Genomic DNA, 20396 nt, shown 5'->3' on the forward strand with positions numbered 1-20396 from the left:
CTATACTTTTGAAACATTGTGTTTTTCTATGTTTATGGACTGGCCCCATTCACTTCCATTGTTATCGCCTTCCTGTAACCACAATTTCAGCGATCAACTAATACAGACTATCCAGGGGTTTGAGGGTGTATTAAAGCTGTGCATTTGTCTTGCGTTCACATTGCACTGATATTTTGCTTGCTTTATATAACATAGCATATTTGTTATGGGCACACTGTGTGATTGTTGTTTTGTCATTTGGTTGGTGGAAACTGCCTTGTGTTTACTAGCAATACAGGAGACCAGCATTCACACTGTTTTTTTTCACACCATCATAGACCAATAGTGGAATGAAGTCATTGAATTGTTTGTGACTGCACACAGTTCACATATGTTAGATTACCGAGTAAAGAATTTTAATTATGTAAACATATTACGTTTTGTCATGGCATACTTTGCAAGCAGCTCCAAAAGCAGGTCCAATAACATCCTTCTGGCTCTTTATGTGTGAGCTAACCTCTTTCACCCATACTTGGGGCAACTTGGTTCTGAGAGAAGGGCAGTGACTGCTCCGGCTGTTCTATTTCATATAATGTTTTGGGCTCAAGATTCACTGGTTTGACTTGAATTGCTGCGTCCCTTTCTCTGCTTTAACTCCCAACCAGATATCAACATATTCTGTGTGCGATATCTGCTTGTTCTCAAATCCCTCATGTCATGCTCTGTTTGACAGTGGCATGAAAACATGTCTTTACTTGAGTGGGCTCCCACCGGAGAATTAGCAAGTGCATTTGTGCAGTCCAGAAGGCTACATTTAAGCTTTGTTGAAAGTCAATAATTGATGTAGAGTGCTTCTGGATTTGTTCTGTGTCCTCTGGGTTTGCTGAGAGGGTTTGATGGAGTCTCAGAAGAGCCTCTTGTTAGCAAGCTCATAAAAGTCATTGTAAGGTTTCTTTTTATTGTACTGCTGTTGGTCTCACACTTTTTTCCCTTTAGCCCTTGACAAAAGTCCTCATGGCCTGTGGGTTCTTTTAGAAACCTGCTTCTCTTGTTGAAGTGTGATGAGCTCAGATCTACCATCTCAAATATGTTTAGTTTGACAGTTGACAGGCCTTTTTTTTTTTTTTTTTTTTTTTTTTTTTTCCCCTACTATTTTTATCAAGATTTCAAGTTGAATGTGCATATTTTATGTGCTGTACTGGTCACCATTTAGGCTATTTCCATATACACTCACTGAGCACTTTATTAGAAACACCTATTATGTACACCTATTTACTGATGCGATTATCTAATCAGCCAATTGTGTGGCAGCAGTGCAATGCATAAAATCATGCATATATGGGTCAGGAGCTTCAGTTAATGTTCACATCAACCATCAGAATGGAGAAAAAATGTGATGAGTGATTTTGACCATGGCATGATTATTGGTGCCAGATGGGCTTGTTTGAGTATTTCTGTAACTGCTGATCTCCTGGGATTTACACACACAACAATCTCTAGAATTTACTCAGAATGGTGCCAAAAACAAAAAACATCCAGTGAGCGGCAGTTCTGTAGACGGAAATGCCTTGTTGATGAGAGAGATCAACAGAGAATGGCCAGACTGGTTTGAGCTGACAAAGACTGCGGTAACTCGGATAACCACTCTGTACAATTGTAGTGAGCAGATAAGCATCTCAGAATGCAACACATCGAACCTTGAGGTGGATGGGATACAACAGTAGAAGACCAAGTCGTGCACTTTATTAGGACCACAGTGTTCCTAATAAAGTGTTCAGTGAGTGCATTTTTCACCATTTTAATCACCTTCTAGCTTTTTGCAACTCATTTTGGCATAACTTGAATGGTACTTTGTGTTGTCCATTGCGACTTTCCATGCCAGAGTTCTAACTAGGTGTTGACTGAGTGTTTCCTACGAGTGGCAGTTTGAGTCATAGGCTATGAGTAAATTATAAAATTGTCTATAAAGGGAAGAAACAGTAATTTCGTAACACAGTGGTTACCTTCCAGTGAGGTGACCTTTAAAAGAGGTGGAGTGGTTGCTGGAGAATGTGCTAGCTAAAAACACAACACTAGTGGCTTACAGCACGCATCAGTCCCTCCCACACATCAAAACAGCAAGAAAGGAGAAGTTTGTGGATGTTTTTGTAGCTTGTGAGAGACTTTCGGTATTTTTTGGGTTTGTTGGAGCTTTTATAAATGTAGGCCTGTGAACTGAGGGCTACTTCAGGAAGTGAAGTATTTTTAGTTGTTTCAGTTTTACTTTAACACCCACGCCAGAATAAACTGACGAGAAGCCACAGACCAATACTTCACTCATTGCTCTCTATCAGCAGTGCTTCTGTAAGCAATCGTGCACTTTAAAGTGGCAGCTTACCCTCTGAACTACCTCAAAGAAGTGAGATTACTCTAAATGGGAAGCTGGATGCGAGGAAGTTGCTTTGGTTGGCCGCGATGCCCTTTGAGGAGTGTGGGTAGAGTCGGGCATACTTCAGCCCACAGGAAATGGGAAGGACTGGGTGAACCAAGACAGGAAGCTCTAGAAGAGGCGTCATAATACCACTGGGCTTTTAAACTGAAATTGAGAATGAGACAGGAGACCATATGGACCCTGACTGCAATTTTGTGGCCGTTCCACCCCCCAGCAGGAGGAAATGACAAGATTTAATCGATAATGTACAGTCCCCAAGTTGATTTTCTAACATTAAACATCATTCTAACAGAACATATACTGGATTACACAGGAGGACAATTTAGTCCATAATTTGTTCATAAGAGGTCCAGATTTTTAAACCCTTTATGCACTAGGGATGGGTACTCGAGTGGTACTCTGAAGTGACAGCAATGATCGATCATGAAAACGGTGATTGATAATGAAAATGCGTGACGTTTCACGTTTCAGTGACAAGCTACCACGGACTCGAGCTTTACATTACTACCGGTACCACAGTATTTTTAATTAAATACAGTTTTATGTACATACCTAATGCTTATGCAGCGAGACGCTCATAAAAGAGTAGTCAAGACAAAACCGCCAAAGGCCTTTACCTAACGGGCTGTTCACTCTAAACGCATCCGTCTTTTTCTATGTAAGCATGCGCTAGATGGACGTCTTTGACTGTTGTGCCATGTCTCACTGTTTTTTCAGCGTCTCGTGCAGGGGAGGTGCATTTTATTAAACTGTCAATTTAAAAGGAAATTCAGCCTTTAAGACGCATCTCAAGACACCCACGTTCTGTTTTATTTGTTGTACTGCATCTGTTTTAGCCCAAGAATGCGACCGGTCTGTATACATCAAACAATGCGTAATTAAATATTTTAAGGAAGGATGTCAGTTTAGATTTCATTCGTACTAAAGCATTTACGTGACATTTAAAAAGATGAATCGTTGTTGTAGTCCGACTGAAATGGAACTTTTAAAGTGCATGTAAACGTACTGTATGATATTCTGATCGCTAGATATGACTCGGTATAAGTCAGTGGGATTTTTTTCCAACTGTTTTATTATTTTCCAGGTGAAATATTATGTCTGATCACTAAGAGAAGTAATAGCACACCTCCTCAACAAGCTCCGATTTGAGGTATCATTCATGAAAATAGCACAAATGGTGCAGGACGAATTTCAAAAATTGCAGAAGCTTATTTCCTAGGGTTAGTGGTTTGACTAAATCCTCATCCCAAAGTATGAGCATGCAATGGTGATATTGATGCTTTCTTTATCAAGCACTATTAATTATTTATTCTAATATCCTAGCCTCCATGATTATGGAGCAGCATGGGTTAATACATAAACCTCGATATGAGGAGAGCTATTTCCTTACGCTCTTCTCTCCAGGCGGAGGGGTCACATTAGGACAACTGGCCTTTATATCCCTGTAGCCCATTACTCCTGTCTGCGATCACATTGATTTGATTGATATTGTGCACTTGGCAGTTTCGTACAAGATGACTGTCAGAAGAGTTCTAAGCACAGAGGTTTGCAGATCATCATTCACATTTGTTTTGCTTAAGTTTGCATCAGCTTCATATAGAGACAGCCAGTGTCATAGAAATTAAGTGTTTAATCGGCTGACATTACTTGAGGGCAATGGCTTAGATAAACTACTCATGGGATAACAGCCTATTTAAATGCTTTCTCTGAAATGCAAAAACTGGAAGTATTGTTGCTGTGTGGTATTCAAAGAAAAAATAATGAAGCAATTTTTAGCAGTTGCATCAATTGATGTTTCAACATCACAGCATGTTGAGCCAGTATGTAGGATGATGGTGCAATGCTGAACGAGAGCCTTTTATCATTTGTGCTATCTGATATATCATGTCATATAAAGATGAGAGAGTAAGGATTTGACACGCCTCTGCAAGGCTGTAAATATTTAAACGGAACAACATGTCTAGGTAATATTTCTCCTCAAAATGAAAAAATTATGTTTTGCGAAATAATATTTTAAATATATTTTCTATATAATATATAAATATTTTCTGCCTTAACATTTTTTCGTGACGTTATTTTAATGACAATTTGGTGATTCTCACGTAATCTGTCAAGAAAATGTCCTAGTCATATTTTACTCCAAAATGAGCCCGGTAGCCTCTCTTACTACTAAAGTATACCTCAGAGAGCTACAAGGGTTATTCAGTGTACTTATTCAACACAATCATACATACTAATTTTTCAGAAAACAAAGAATCAACTAAATGTTTGGCTAAATATAAAAAGTAATTACCATAGAACCTCCTATCTTTCTTCACCTCAAATGGACATGTTCCTGTCCTGAAATGCACTATTCTTCATCCATACTAGTCTTCCTCCGTTTTTCACTCTTCGGATGTGTCCTTTGATAAGATAAGATAAAGTTCTCTGCCAGTTCTCTTCCTCCCTTTTCTCTCTGACCTTGGCAGAGATGGCCACACAGAGAAACTTCAGTCGACTTGGCTACACAAAGAGAAACTATTTATCTAAGCATTTGAACATGTTTGGTTCATTTACAGAAAGCAATTTACAGTTAATAAGAAATGATAGTAAAGAAACAGAGCATAATGTAAATACATTTTCCACATTCCCTCCCTTTGAACCTATATGTTCAAATTCGAATAGGTAAACAGAATTATGAAAGTAAATAACAGAAAAATTAACCAAATGATTGGTTTAACACATCATCATCATTAAAATCATCATCATCAGGATATTAAAAAAGATCAGGGTAGTCTTCATCACAGTAGATGTCTGATATAGTTTTGGTTAAAGACATATATTGACCTTGGACATGAAAACGAACCAAATTTGACAATTGTGTTTTTTTTTGTTTGTTTTTTTTTTCTTCCCTTTTCTCCCCAATTTGGAATGCCCAATTCCCAATGCGCTCTAAGTCCTCGTGGTGGCGTAGTGACTCACTTCAATCCGGGTGGCGGAGGACAAATCCCAGCTGCCTCCGCGTCTGAGACAGTCAATCCGCGCATCTTATCACGTGGCTTGTTGAGCGCGTTACCGCAGAGACATAGCATGTGTGGAGGCTTCACGCTATTCTCCGCGGCATCCATGCACAACTCACCACGCGCCCCACCGAGAGTGAGAACCACACATTATAGCGAAAACGAGAGGTTACCCCATGTGACTCTGCCCTCCCTAGCAACCGGGGCAGTTTGGTTGCTTAGGAGACCTGGATGGAGACACTCAGCACGCCCTGGATTCGAACTCGTGACTCCAGGGGTGGTAGTCAGCGTCAATACTCGCTGAGCTACCCAGGCCCCGATAATTGTGTTTTGAATACATTGACTCATAGAACAGTTTCATTCCGATTGATCACTCAAAAGCAGGACAGTGAGACCGTCCGTGTCGCTCTTAGAACAGCTGGGTGAATGCCCAAATAGTCTGCACCACCACGTCCAGGGTGGTTCTTCCTCTTTTTGTTTGGGTCTGTGTTAATCATGTGTCCTTGTGTCTTCTTTCTTCTGCCCTACTCCAAATATCAGGACCCCTCAATTTTCCAGACCCTCATTGGTCCCCCTAGGGGACTCTTCCGCCTCTGCCAGAGTTAGAGGCACGCCTAGTGTGAATTCAGGAGGGTTCACCCTACAGCAATGTGAACAATGGATCCAGGTATCCCTTTCAGCCACTCGAACAGCCGTGGAAGTAGTCAGGAGGATTCTCCACGGTCCTAACCAGGGTGGGCGGTGCCAAGCTTTCCATCTGAAGTCTTTCAACAGAACCCAGTCTCCAGCCTGCAGCTTATGGATGGCACCCTCTATTGGAGATGGGAGAGCTTCCTTTACCTGTGAACGAATAGACTGAATAGTTGTGCATAGTTCAGACATATTTTTCACCATCTGATCGTCTGTCTGTTGCTGGGTGCTTTCGTGCTGTGTGAATCTGTAAGGGAGAGTGGCAGTCAGTCTTATAAGAAGACCGGTCAACACTTCCAGTGGGCTCAGACCTGTTTGTTTGTTTATTTTGATGTCCCCGAATGTACATAAGGACCAATGGCAAAGCTTGGACCCAATTCAAACTTGTGTCAGACATCACTTTAGTTAATTTGTGTTTTATCGTCTGATTCAGACGTTCAACAGCACCCAGCAATTGTGGGTGATATGCAAAATGTATTAAAATGTAGCTTTTCTGATAAATTTTTACCACTGTGTTCACAAAGTGAGAAACATTGTCTGAGGACAGTTTACGGGGAATTGCCCATCTGGTAATCGCTTCCCTCGTCAGGTGTTTAGCCACTGTCAGTGCATCTTGTCTCCTGCATGGAAATCATTCAGGATATTTTGAAAACATGGAAATCACAACCAAGCAGTATTGATAACCTTGAGCTGGTGTTAATTCAATAAAATCCATCATTAGATGTTCAAACGGCATCTCTGGTGCCAGGTGTGCACTTTGCAAGATGGCTGACATCTTTCCAATATTCATATGCATGCAAATCATGCATTTTTTTATTTATTAATTTTTTTGCAAAATTGGGCCACAAAATTTGAAAAGTCTGGTGCCATACCAGTATCTTTTAATCATATCAACCATACCTCCCTTAGATATGTGGTCCGCACTATGCATCAACTTAGCCATAAATGGAAAAACAGATTTAGGTAAGGATGGTTTATTTTCAGAATCAACCCAAGTGCCTGTGGCAGAATCCATCCTGCAGTTTGCATGCCATTGGATTAGTTCTTCCTCTGTAGCATTTTGCCGTTTTGATCGCACGGACTGGGAGATGTTCCGGTCCGCCTCTGATGACGACATCGAGCTTTACGCTGATAGCGTAATGTGTTTCATCAGAACGTGTGTAGAGGAAGTGATTCCGACCAGAACTGTGCGAATCTATCCGAATCAGAAGCCGTGGATCAACAGCGATGTTCGCGCGGCACTTAATGTGCGGACCTCCGCTTTTAATTCCGGGAACGCGGAGGAGCATAAACAAGCCAGTTATGCCCTCCGAAAAACTATCAAAACAGCAAAACGCCAGTACAGGAGCAAGGTTGAAGGACAGTTTAACACCACCAACTCTAGAAGCATGTGGCAGGGAATTAACATCATCACGGACTTTAAAGGGAATAAAAACTCCGCCATGAACACCGCTGCCTCTCTACCGGATGAGCTAAATACTTTTTATGCTCGTTTCGAGGGAACTAACACCGCCCTCGCGGAGAGAGCTCTCACGGCCGAAGCTACAGAGGTTAGTTCACTCTCTGTCTCTGTAGCGGATGTAACCCGATCCTTCCGACGGGTGAATATCCGCAAAGCCGCGGGTCCAGACGGCATTCCGGGCCGCGTCATCAGAGCGTGCGCGAACCAGCTGGCTGGTGTTTTTACGGACATTTTCAACCTTTCCCTCTCTTTGTCTGTAGTCCCCACATGCTTTAAAACATCCACCATTGTGCCTGTTCCAAAACAATCGAAAATTAACTTGTTTAAATGACTGGCGTCCTGTTGCTCTGACCCCCATCATCAGCAAATGTTTTGAGAGACTAATCAGAGATTACATCTGCTCTGTATTACCACTCAATCTTGACCCGCTGCAGTTTGCTTACCGCAACAACCGTTCCACTGATGATGCCATTGCATCTACAATACACACTGCTCTCTCCCACCTGGAAAAAAAGAACACTTATGTGAGAATGTTGTTTGTAGACTACAGCTCAGCATTCAACACCATAGTGCCCTCCAAGCTTGATGAGAAACTCCGGGCTCTGGGTTTAAACAGCTCGCTGTGCAGCTGGATCCTGGACTTCCTGTCAAGCAGACGCCAGGTGGTTAGAATAGGCAGCAACATCTCCTCATCACTGACCCTCAACACTGGAGCCCCGCAGGGCTGTGTTCTCAGCCCACTACTGTATTCCCTGTACACACATGACTGTGTGGCAACACATAACTCCAATGCCATCATGAAGTTTGCTGATGACACGACGGTGGTAGGTCTGATCACTGACAATGATGAAACAGCCTACAGAGAGGAGGTGCACACTCTGACACACTGGTGTCAGGAGCACAACCTCTCCCTCAACGTCAGTAAGACAAAGGAGCTTGTGGTGGACTTCAGGAGAAAAGACAGAGAACACAGTCCAATCACCATCAATGGAGCACCAGTGGAGAGAGTCAGCAGCTTCAAGTTCCTGGGTGTCCACATCACTGAGGAACTCACATGGTCCGTCCACACTGAAGTCGTTGTGAAGAAGGCTCATCAGCGCCTCTTCTTCCTGAGACGGCTGAGGAAGTTTGGAATGAACCGCCACATCCTCACACGGTTCTACACCTGCACTGTGGAGAGCATCCTGACTGGCTGTATCTCCGCCTGGTACGGCAATAGCACAGCCCACAACCGCAAAGCACTGCAAAGGGTGGTGCGAACTGCCAAACACATCATTGGAGGTGAGCTTCCCTCCCTCCAGGAAATATATACAAGGCGGTGTGTGAAAAAAGCTCGGAGGATCATCAGAGACTCCAGCCACCCGAGCCATGGGCTGCTCTCACTGCTACCATCAGGTAGGCGGTATCGCAGCATCAGGACCCGCACCAGCCGACTCCATGATAGCTTCTTCCCCCAAGCAATCAGACTTCTGAACTCTTGATCTCCCACGATCAAAATACATCAGCCCTGCACTTTATTACTCTTTTATCTCACACCGGACTGTCATAAATTATATTACTGTCATTATATTATGTCTCTCTTAACAACTGACTATCAACCGACAGCCTGAATGTCAATACAGTACAATACTGTACATTCTATATATATACTTTTTTCATATATATTTTAATTTTTATTGAATAATGTGTATCTATATAGTATCTATATAGTAAAAAACAAAAACAGCATATTGTATACTGTACAGTGTATGTTATTATTTGTATATTGTTGAGTGTAATTATGTGTATAACAGATGTTTAAATTGTGTTGTGTTAATTTGATGTTTTAAGTTGTGTAATTATGTATAACAGATGTTTAAATTGTGTTGTGTTAATTTGATGTTTAAGTTGTGTAATTATGTGTATACAGATGTTTAAATTGTGTTGTGTTAATTTGATGTTTTAAGTTGAGTTTAATTATGTATAACAGATGTTTAAATTGCGTTGTGTTAATTTGATGTTATTGTAAATTGGTATATGTCTCATCACTGTCACGACTGCTATGTTGATCGGAACTGCACCCAAGAATTTCACACGCCATTGCACTTGTGTATATGGCTGTGTGACAATAAAGTGATTTGATTTGATTTGATTTAAATCAGAAAGGTTAGTTAACTAGACATCCGACAGGTCTGTCATCTGTAGCTGTGGTAAATCTGTCGTTTTTGCTGCTGCTTTTGCAGCCATGGCGGCACGATTATTGCCTTACTGCCAAAGACTGTGGGAGGAGAACAGAGTCCAAAAGGTTAATTATAAGTGTTTTGTGTGCTATCGACTTTTCAGAGGAAGTCACAAAACCACAATGTTTGTATAGTATGCCAGTGTCATGTAAAGTGCGGAAAGCATAATTCTGTCTGTGAAAACAGTAAGGGATTTTCCAAAATGCACGCATATGTGAGTGCGAACAGTTCAGCTGCTTGGACGGAAAGAGATGATGGCAATCTAAAACTTTCCACAACAGTATATGAGTCGCATACAGCATAAGCAGATGAGGGAGACCCATCGGTCAGCCTCAAACTAGATCTGTGTACAAAGAAAATACAGTCAGCATTGAGATAAGGCATGTCAGTCAGGTCAGACCTCGGTCTCGAAACAATATCTAATATTGTTAGGCAGTCATTGGGAATGCCGTCATCTGCAGATGGTTAGAGTGTAGCCGGATTTAGAGTGTTGCAACGATGTATAGTGACATTTTGTAAAGAGAAAAGAATGTTCTGATATGTTAAGTGTCCAGCATTAGACAAATGCATAGTGCGTGCCGAAGTAATAATTTTGTGCACTTCATGTGGGACATAAACTGCCAATAGATGCATGGCAACCAAATCTGAGGATGCTAATACAGCCTCTGTGGTGGCTGCTAGTGAACGAACGCACGGTGGGTGGCCACGAATAACCGGATCTAAACGTCTAGAAAAATAAGAGGCTTCCATTTTTCACAATGCGATTGTGTTAACAGAGCGGACATGAGCCCATTGTTCTCGTGTACATACAATCTAAAAGGTTTAATATATCAGGATTCAGAATCATTTTCTGTTAAAAAAATGAGCAAAGCCTTAGTGTCCTGCAAGCAGGCTTCCTCACTTGGGCTTGCTATAAGTAGGTCATCAACGTAAATCAAAAGTGCACTTCCAGCTGGAGGTTTAAATGTTTCAAGATTCAAAAATGTTGGGGTGTCTGTATACCCTTGTGGTATGACGTTCCACTGATATCTTTTATTTTTGAAGCAGAATGAGAACCACTAACGGCTGTCCTGATGTAATGGAATCGAGAAAAATGCATTTGCCAAATCAATTACAGAAAAATGAGTGGGGACTGGCAGGATTGTAGAAAGAATGGTCGCAGGATTGGGTATAATTGTTGCTGAGGGGAACACTGCTTCGTTTACCAAACGTAAATCCTGGACCATTCTATACTTGCCATTCTTTTTATTTACTTCCAAAAGAGGACTAGAGACTGGGGAGTGTGGACATAGAGCAATGGCGCCTTTCTCTAAAGAGAATCTATGATCTCTGTCAGGCCTGCTTCCACTTCTTTAGAAAGTGGGTATTGAGCTCTATATGGTCTATGCTTGGATTTTGGAACCACCTGCAGGGGTTGTGCATTTTTCATGCACCCGATATCGTATGAATCTTTAGCCCACAGACCTTGGGGTACGTCGTCTAAAAACGAAAGTACATTGTTATTGCTGTCTCTTCTGAACTATCATCATTTGTCTCTTGTCTGGAACGAACAATGGTAGCCATCATAAAATTTGGAATACGAGTAACTTGAAGTGAGGGTGAAAAATACATTTCACATCTTTTTTTTCCCAATCTCTACATGCTAAAAGCCTTCTGTATAAAACTTCCCATGTCTTTACATTCTGCTCCATTTTTCGCCAGAGAAATATGGGGCGTGACTTCCCTGAACATTTTTTGTTGTTGATTTGAAAGCTGTACAGCAATACAAGTATTTAACCCCCAGAAAGGTGTCACCTAAAATCAAACATTCACTGATAGGCCCAAGGAACCAATATTTTTCATAGGACAGGTCTGGGCCCGTATGGGAGAATAGACTGGTACAATGCAAGGATTCTGGTAACTCCCACTCAGTTAAATCCAATGTTTCATACAGCTGTTGATGAACATGGGGTTCAGTTATATACCATGAATAAAAACAGCTGGAAATGGTCTGTAATGAGTAAAGGCCAATTTCAGGGCTTGTAATTTGCAAGACGTGGTCTGAGCAATCAATTTGATTATTCAGTCGTCTAACAGATCTCTGCCCATTAGATTTACTGGGCAGTGCTCTGACAGGAGGAATCTGTGTTTGAGTGATTTATTTCCCAATTTTGCAACTATTGGTTCAGAATAATATTCAGTGAGTGGAAGACCAAAGGCGCCTATGGTTATAATCGAGTCTGAGCTGGGTTTAAGAGGCAAAGAACCTTTTGACAACACTGAACATATGGCACCAGTATCAACAAGAAACCACAAACAGAAAGCTCAATGTATGGGTCATTTTTCAAATCATGGGTCAATTTTGGGACTTGAAGTATACATTGACTTTCATTTTCACATTGTTCGCCAGTCTCTCCCTCTCCCTCCTCATCCTATTTTTGTTTTGGATTATTCACTGAGAATCTTGGGAGATTATATTCCTGAACCTCTTGTTCTGTGAACAGCCTAGGGCGCCCTTACCTCTACCTCGGCCTCTGCCTCGTCCCTGTCCTCCACGTCCAACACGTCCCCTCTGGCCGTTAAACTGTCCCCCTTGATAATAGTTCAGCTGTGCCATCTGAAGTGAATTCTGAGTCTTAGACTGTTTGTCACGTAGGATGCGTTCAGCGTGTTTGGCATGGTCAATAAACTCCTGTAGATTCTTGTTCTGCCATCCTATGCAACTGCTCTTTATCATGTCAGTGATCTTTTTGTCTAGTCCATGTGCTATAACTTGTCTGGCATACTGAGACCTGTCACCTTAGTCATTCAGTCCAGAGTGATCCTTGATGGCCTGGACTACGTGATCCACGTAATCATCCACTGTCTCTCCGGGTTTCTGTGTGCAGTTATAATTTTGTCCCAGTCCTTTGTCATGGGAATTCTGCTCTTATGAGTTGTTTCCAGTTGGTGGGGCAGTGGTCAGCGTGTCATTCGCCTCGTGGATCCCAAGGGTGTGTTGGATCATTACGTAGGCGTTCCCATTTCAGTCCGAAAACACGAGCCATCACTTTAGTCCATTCTGGGTTGGTCAGTTGGACCACGTCATCCTCTAAGTCCCGGATACATTGTTTGATGTTGGTTTCTGGGCTTGTAATATCCTTAACCATGGAGTCCAACTCAAGTGGACAGTACACATACGTTGTTGTTGGCTGACCGGCCTGCCCTGCCCGTGGGTTTGGAAACTGGACCAATAGAATTTTTATCTTTGCTTCATCAGGTTGAAAAAAGTCATCTCTGGACTCGTCGTCGTCTTCCTCCATATTATGTTTTTCTTGATTTGGATTTGGATGGTCTTTACTGGGTCTATTTCTCCTTTCTGTACTGCGACCTCTAGGCGCTTTAGATCTGGTTTGAGAAGAGACTGGTTCTTCTTTAACGGTCGTTCTTGGGACCTCTGGCTGAGAGGATGAAGCCCCAGTAACGTCAGCTGATGAGGGTTGGCTCATAGAGGCTGGAGCGGAGGTGGAGGAGAATCATTGAGAGGAAGAGGAGGAGCCCCTGGAGACAAAGATAGACTCACAGCAGCATCAAAATCATCTTTCTTTTGTCCCTTATAATATTGACCATGTTTTTTTCTGTCTATTTTCACCTAAAAGTCTTTTCTTAGCCTCATTTTCCCACTTTGATTCATTCCAATTAATTCTAATCCATTCCACCTCTCGCATTCCTGTTCTGCAAGAAATACCTACATTCTTCCAACTTAGTAACACTTAAAGTGCCATTTTCTGGGAACTTGCCCGTTGTCCATTTATGCCATAGCTTTACTTTTTTTTTTTTTTTTTAAATCTATTTCTCCATAAACCTTTTCCATTTCTCTCAAAGGCCCTATGTACTCTTTGGTCTTTTTATTTTTTAGATTTTCTGTAGAGCTCTTCTGAGTGCCTTCCCTCTGTTTCTTATGACTTAGTACGTCTACTAAGAAGGTTGCGAGCTACATACTAGAAATTATCCTAGTACAGTCCCAGACTTTAAAGATTTATGCAACAGTGAACTTTCTAGTTCACCAGGGTAGGGTTGCACCAGCTGTGCGTAAGTTCTCACGTAAGTTGGGGCATAAAGTACACACTAAGGGCTTAGTAACTACTAGTTAGTTTGTAACTAAGTTAGTGCTTAAATTGGTTGCACCACCTGTTCTTAAGGCAAGACTTGGCTAGTAGGTCATAAGCTCTCCATAAAGTAATGCGTAGTTGCATAATATGACGTTTACCTGTATTGATCCAATAAGCAGCCTTCAAATTTGTGCACAGAAGTGCTAAACAGCCATGAATTTCAATTTGATCTTGTTACGGTTGATGTTCATACCTTGTTTGCTCACGTAACTGTCAGCTGTATTAAATTATATCCCCATTAAAATACAACATGTAATAAAACAAGATTTCATTATTGGTATATTTAGCCTATGTAAATAACAAGATTCAATAACTGTATCTAAAATGAATAAGGGACAATAAATAGATAACTACCTATACAACAGGCTGGAAAAATAGACATTTATTCATTTTAATAGTGCTGTCTTATATATTGTATATTTTGAAACTTGACACCGTACACAGGAAAGTGCACTGTTAGATCGGTTTCATGTTGAAGAAGTAAGTCTTTTTTTTTTTAGTTTTTTTATAGAATGTTTTTTCTCTCTTAAATGTACACGAGTGTAAATGTCAACATAATAATGTGTGTCAAGGTTTGGAGCCTGTCACGCAAAACATAAGCTCATTGATGTCATTAAATGAGTCTGCTTTTTTTTATTCCATTCGTTATCCCTGGTCAGAGGCTTCCGTAAATATTTAGTTTATACGTAGGGTTACGTCCTACCTAAGTTTAATGGTGCAACACTCAAATATTTAGTAGTGTGTAAATTGTGACTTATTGCCCATTTACGCAACAACTAGGCTAAGTTTTAACTTAGCTGGTGCAACCGGCCCCAGGAATCCCCCTGGGACTTCTCTCTGATCAGAACTTCTCTAGTACAGCCCCTGACTGTAAAGCTTTGTTGTAACTGTGAACCCAGTTCACTAAGAGTCCTCCAGGACTCCTTTCTTATGCTTAATTTACCAAAGAGGCCAAATATATAAAATCAACTCACCGGGTCGTTGGCTCAGTCACTCGGCGTGAGCGACTGCTGTAACTAGGTGAGTGTCTCGTTTTTCGAGAAATCCACTCGTCCACTTTTCAGAGCGCTCTTCAAATTTGGTCTAGTTGTCGTCAGTCAGTCACTCCGTTGAGATGTTTGAGCCCACCCAGGGATGCCAAGATTGTGGTGGAAATTCACCTGTGAAATGAATCGGGCCACTCAAGTGGTAAAGCTTAAGCAAAGAAAATCTTTATTCTTCTTATTCACGAGCCCGTCTAGCCTCTCTTACTACCAAAGTATACCTCAGAGAGCTACGAGGGTTATTCCCAAAATTCAGAGTACTTATTCAACGCAATGATGCATATTCATTTTTCAGAAAACAAAGAATCAACTAAATGATTGGCTAAATATAAAAAGTAATTATCATAGAACCTCCTATCTTCACCTTAAATGGACATGTTCCTGTCCTGAAACGCACAATTCTTCATCCACACTAGTCTTCCTCAGTTCATTCCATAATAATATGTTTTTCACTCTTCGGCTGTGTCCTCTGATAAGAGACAGTTCTCTGCCTCCCTTTTCTCTCTGACCTTGGCAGAGATGACCACACAAAGAAACTTCAGTCGACTTGGCTACACAAAGAGAAACTATTTATCTAAGCATTTGAACATGTTTGTTTCATTTACAGAAAGCAATTTACAGTTAATAAGAAATGATAGCAAAGAAACATAGCAAAATGTAAATACATTTTCCACCCCCCATTTTTTTTTTTTTACCGCAATAAGAATAAAATAATCTATTATTTAAATAGTACAAAATTTATATATCATATTAGTACTCCCTTCTAGAGGTAGACTGCTATATTGGTTTTACCGATTAATCGGCGCCGATAGTTGCTTTAAGGAACTATCGGATATTGGCATAACGTAAAACAGCATAACCAATGGTTCCAAAAAGCAACTATCAGTCTATCTCTTATATACATACATACACACACACACACACACACACACACACATACACATATATATATATATATATATATATATGATATTAAATGTATGAGTAAATAAATCGTATATAATTGATAATACACATGGTGTTTTTTTTATTTAGTTGTTTTTTTTCCTCCTAATTTTTTTATTATAGGCTGTAAAAAACATAATTTGGTAAATACTTTCATATAGAGCATTGTAAGTTAGCCAAGTCTCTTTCATTTTAAAATAAGAGTCCCCTGTGTATTTCAGATTTGTTTTACATTGAAAGTCCCCTGTAATGCACCAAATCTTAATTTGTCTAGTTATAATTGAGATTTTGGTTTCACAATAAACTGCTTTTGGGATTTTATTCATTTTGGACTCTTGTTCAATGTCTGTGCCGTTCATAGTGAGGAAACACTAAGATTTTTTTTTTATCCTTATATAAATTGATTTTAGAAAACTATTGGCCGATTAATCGGTTATCTGCCTTTCCCACAACCTTAGTTATCGGTATCGGCAAAATCCACTAACAGTCGACATCTACTCTCTTCGTACTGTTTTTCATTTTTGCTGATTGTGATTTAAACTTTTTTACTTTAATATTACTTTTTTGCAGTACTGAGAATCATTATTGAAAACAATGGGAATAATAAAAGTAAAATAATATGGTAATGTGAAACATGATATGGTAATGAGAATTGGGGGGTAAAATGTGCTGAAAGTGTCCTGAAAATGTCACAATGCAAAAGATCTTAATGGTCCTAAATGTAGGCTTCATTTTTGTATGCAACATATTAATATATTTTTATTAAATATGACCAGTACATTTACTTGACAGACTACATTTACGGGCAATTTCTCATTGCCCATAATTCCCATCACTGTATTGCACACGAAAGATTTTTAGTTCTTCTTACTAAGTGTGTAATTTCTGAACCACTAGCGGCACCAAACGGAGTTGCAAAAAATAACTTTTTTGTAATTTTCAGATTCCAGAATACTCCCCCCTTCTGCAAGTGATCGAACAAATGGAGAGTCCTGCCCCAAACTCACAACATTGGTTGAGCCAAGGTGTTGCAATGTGAGGCTGGTTAGGATGCTCAAACAAACAGCAATGTTTTGATTAGCGCCACAATATTTACACTTTTCAGGGCAATCAATTTGTGAATGGGTTAAAGTTGTGCATCTTAATCTGGCATAGAATATTTAGAAAGTTTTCTATTTTAGAATAGAACGTATAAGGTCACACTCCAACTTTAAATTGTGGAAGATTTATACACCATGTTTGTATTTGTTGAACTGCCTGCTAATTTGTTGATTTTAAAAATGTATGCTTTATGTAAAAAAACCCAAAAAAAACTGTGTCCAAACAGCATGAATTTCATTACTGTAATCGAGTAATGATAATCTAAGAATGGCAATAATCATTGAAAATAATGAGAATTACAAAGTCTGAAGTAAAGCATCTGGAAACCAGGAGAAAAATGTGTTTTAATTTTCATGAAAATAATATCTTAATGGTCTAAAATAGGCTTCAGTTTCTTTATGCAAAATATAAAATAGTTTTTCTTTTGATTGTGGGGTGAAATTGGACACAGACATGTTTCTGTGAGATTCCCCTGAGGAGACTGAACATTCATCTCTGCCATCTACTCTAAGGCTCTCAACTTATTTCTCTTTTCTGGCATTAACAAGTTGTTGTCACTTATTCGTAAAAGCTGCCAGTGCCCGTGATGGAGATAATGGGGTTAGGATTCTAGTAAATTCGCTGACCGGTGCCAAGAGGTCGGGGCAGCTGGCACAATGCATTCACACAGACGACAAAGTATCAGTGTAGACAAATTAGACCACGTATCTTTGGGAACTGCTCACACTAGCACTGGGAGTTATGTTTTTTTTTGACTGCTTAATTGGATACTTACACTGCAATGTTTGTACTTCCATATTTTTAAAGGTCTTCATTTCCTGTGTCTCGGTGGAAATATCTGTATGCCATTTCTGATCACCTTCTCACATACTTCATGGCTCATTGATTATTTGTCATATGCTTATCTTTATATCACTGCATCATTGGTTCTTGGAAAAGGAGTGTGGCGATATTTATTTATTTATTTATTTATTTATTTATTTTATTTTTTAAAGGAATAAACCCCCAAAAATGAAAATTGTGCCATTGTTTACTCACCTTTTTATTTACTCCAACATTTACCAACCCATATGATTTTCTTTCTTCCTCTCGGAAGAGTTGTATCTTTATATTCATCCACTTTAGCACTGCCGCTACAGCCATACACATTCAGACAGATGTCTTTGGCCGTGGCTTCTCACACTGTTTTTTTTATAGTGTCCCAACATGAATGGAAAAATAGTCCAACTTTTAAAAAACTTGTCTTAAGACCCCTTTGTACTGTTCTATCGAGCAGTTTGTATGCAAGAACGTGTCTTATAAATGTGTATATATAGCGTCAGGTGAACCCCAAACCAGCCTAATTATATGGGCCTTTCTCAAGACCGATTAGTCGACTAATCGTTCAGGCAACCCATGGGCAAGTCTATTTTGAAAATACACTCACTGAGCACTTTGTAAGAAACACTGTGGTCTTAGTAAAGTGCCCGACATGGTCTTCTAATGTTGTAGTCCATCTGCTTCAAGGTACGACGTGTTGTGCATTCTGAGATGCTAGTCTGCTCACTACAATTGTACAGAGTGGTTACCTGAGTTACTGTAGTCTTTCTGTCAGCTCAAACCAGTCTGGCCATTCTCTGTTGACCTCTCTCATCAATAAGGCATTTCTGTCCACAGAACTGCCACTCACTGGGTGTTTTTTGTTTTTGGCACCATTCTGAGTAAATTCTAGAGACTGTTGTATGTGAAAACCTCAGGAGATCAGCAGTTACAGAAATACTCAAACCAGCCCATCTGGCACCAACAATCATGCCACAGTTGAAATCGCTGACATCAACATTCTGATGGTTGATGTGAACATTAACTGATGCTCCTGACCTGTATCTGCATGATTGTATGCATTGCACTGCTGCCACACGATTGGCTGATTAGATAATCGCATGAATAAGTAGATGTACAGGTGTTCCTAATAAAGTGCTCAGTGAGTGTATGTAGACAACTGTTTTCTTCATCCCCCTCTCCTCTTCCTCCTCCTCGTGTGTGAAATCACAGCTGTGACTTAATGAGACACTCGTCTCACAGATCCATCTTGTGTACACAAAGCCTTGCCTTGTCACCTTGAACGGTGTGTCTGGCAGCAGATGCCAGCACAGGGGAAGAAGACAGAACACGAAGTGCATGTATGACAGGATCTTCATACACACAACAACAGCATTCTGTCAGCATCCCCTAGTCTTTCCTGTCAGGGGGATCCGTAGCCTCTTCAACCGTCACGTTTCAGATTTATTTCTGGTGCTAAACATAGAATGCAGCACAATAGCTCTGTTCCAGAACCTTGTGAGCTGCCTTGCTTTCTACTGTCTACATTGGCAGATGCTTTATAAAGGGGGTCACACACCTGACATGGCAGATGGAAGACGTACAGCATCCTAAGGTATAAATCATTTTTTTATGGACGTACGCACACTGCTGCCACCAATCAGGGTCCATTGATGGCACCTAGCTATGACTTTAGAAGCTGCTTTAAATTCTGCCATGCCACTGAGCACCACTCACATAGTTTTCCAATATATTCCATTAAATTCGATCTTAGCATCAGGAGCACACCTATGATGCCTTAAAATGCTGTCTAGATAGGCATCTCACTAGGTTTTGGAATGGAGCCCCTATAGATGTTTAAAGTCTCTCTTAAACTGCCACGCCATATCTGGTTCAAGCAACTGTTTTCTTTTTTTTTTTTTTTTTTTTTTTATCATATAGGCAAATTACATTCAGCTGGCTGTGCCAGATATGTGATGCTTGTTTAAACAAGAAAACCTTTACGTTTTGTGAAGGTACCAAGTGTTGTACCTAGAACTGATGCTAATTTGGCATCTACAGATGACAGAAGAGAGACAGTGCGTTCACAACAGATGGCTAACGCCTTTTCTCTCTGAGGTTGGTTCTACTTCAGGGCTCTCAACATCGTGAATGTCCGTGTTAGGGCTGGGCAATATAGCTTAAATTATATCTAAATATTTGTTAGCCTTTTGACGATATTTTATATGCAGTATATTTTGAGATGTATTTTGCTCTCAAATGGCTTACATCATTGGGAAAACACAAGGAAGAATTATATTTAATCATATTCATTTTATATTCATAAATGTAAAATGTAGTTTTTAGCAGCAATGTTTATCCACCGGTACAAATATTTTTGAATGTTGAAATCATTGAATCAGAGTTACAAATCGATGCATTGAACTTGACAGTTTGAAATTAATCATGGAAATGAAAACTTTCTAAAGTTTAATCAGGGCCGATGTTAATACATCTGTTTTAATGCTCTCATACTCACATGTTGCAAGACAAGGAATTATAATGAAACTAGTCTAATAGCATGCTCTAAGAAACTTAATGTCATATAAAAATCACATTA

At 40.1% G+C, this 20396-nt stretch overlaps 2 protein-coding genes across 2 annotated transcripts in view; one reads left to right on the forward strand and one right to left on the reverse strand.

Annotated features, from left to right (window-relative positions):
• Positions 1-15170, reverse strand: part of LOC127422339 (putative lipid scramblase CLPTM1) — a 49232-nt gene extending 34062 nt beyond the window's left edge. The window contains exon 1 of the mRNA XM_051665793.1: positions 12280-15170. The gene's annotated coding sequence lies outside the window, so the exon portion shown is untranslated. The remainder of the gene's footprint in view (positions 1-12279) is intronic.
• The window catches only part of LOC127422357 (huntingtin-interacting protein 1-like), a 77040-nt gene that overhangs the window by 12371 nt on the left and 44273 nt on the right, over positions 1-20396 (forward strand). The gene's annotated exons all lie outside the window — the stretch shown is intronic.

Source organism: Myxocyprinus asiaticus, chromosome 31, assembly GCF_019703515.2.
Source record: "Myxocyprinus asiaticus isolate MX2 ecotype Aquarium Trade chromosome 31, UBuf_Myxa_2, whole genome shotgun sequence".
Taxonomy (NCBI): Eukaryota; Metazoa; Chordata; class Actinopteri; order Cypriniformes; family Catostomidae; genus Myxocyprinus; species Myxocyprinus asiaticus.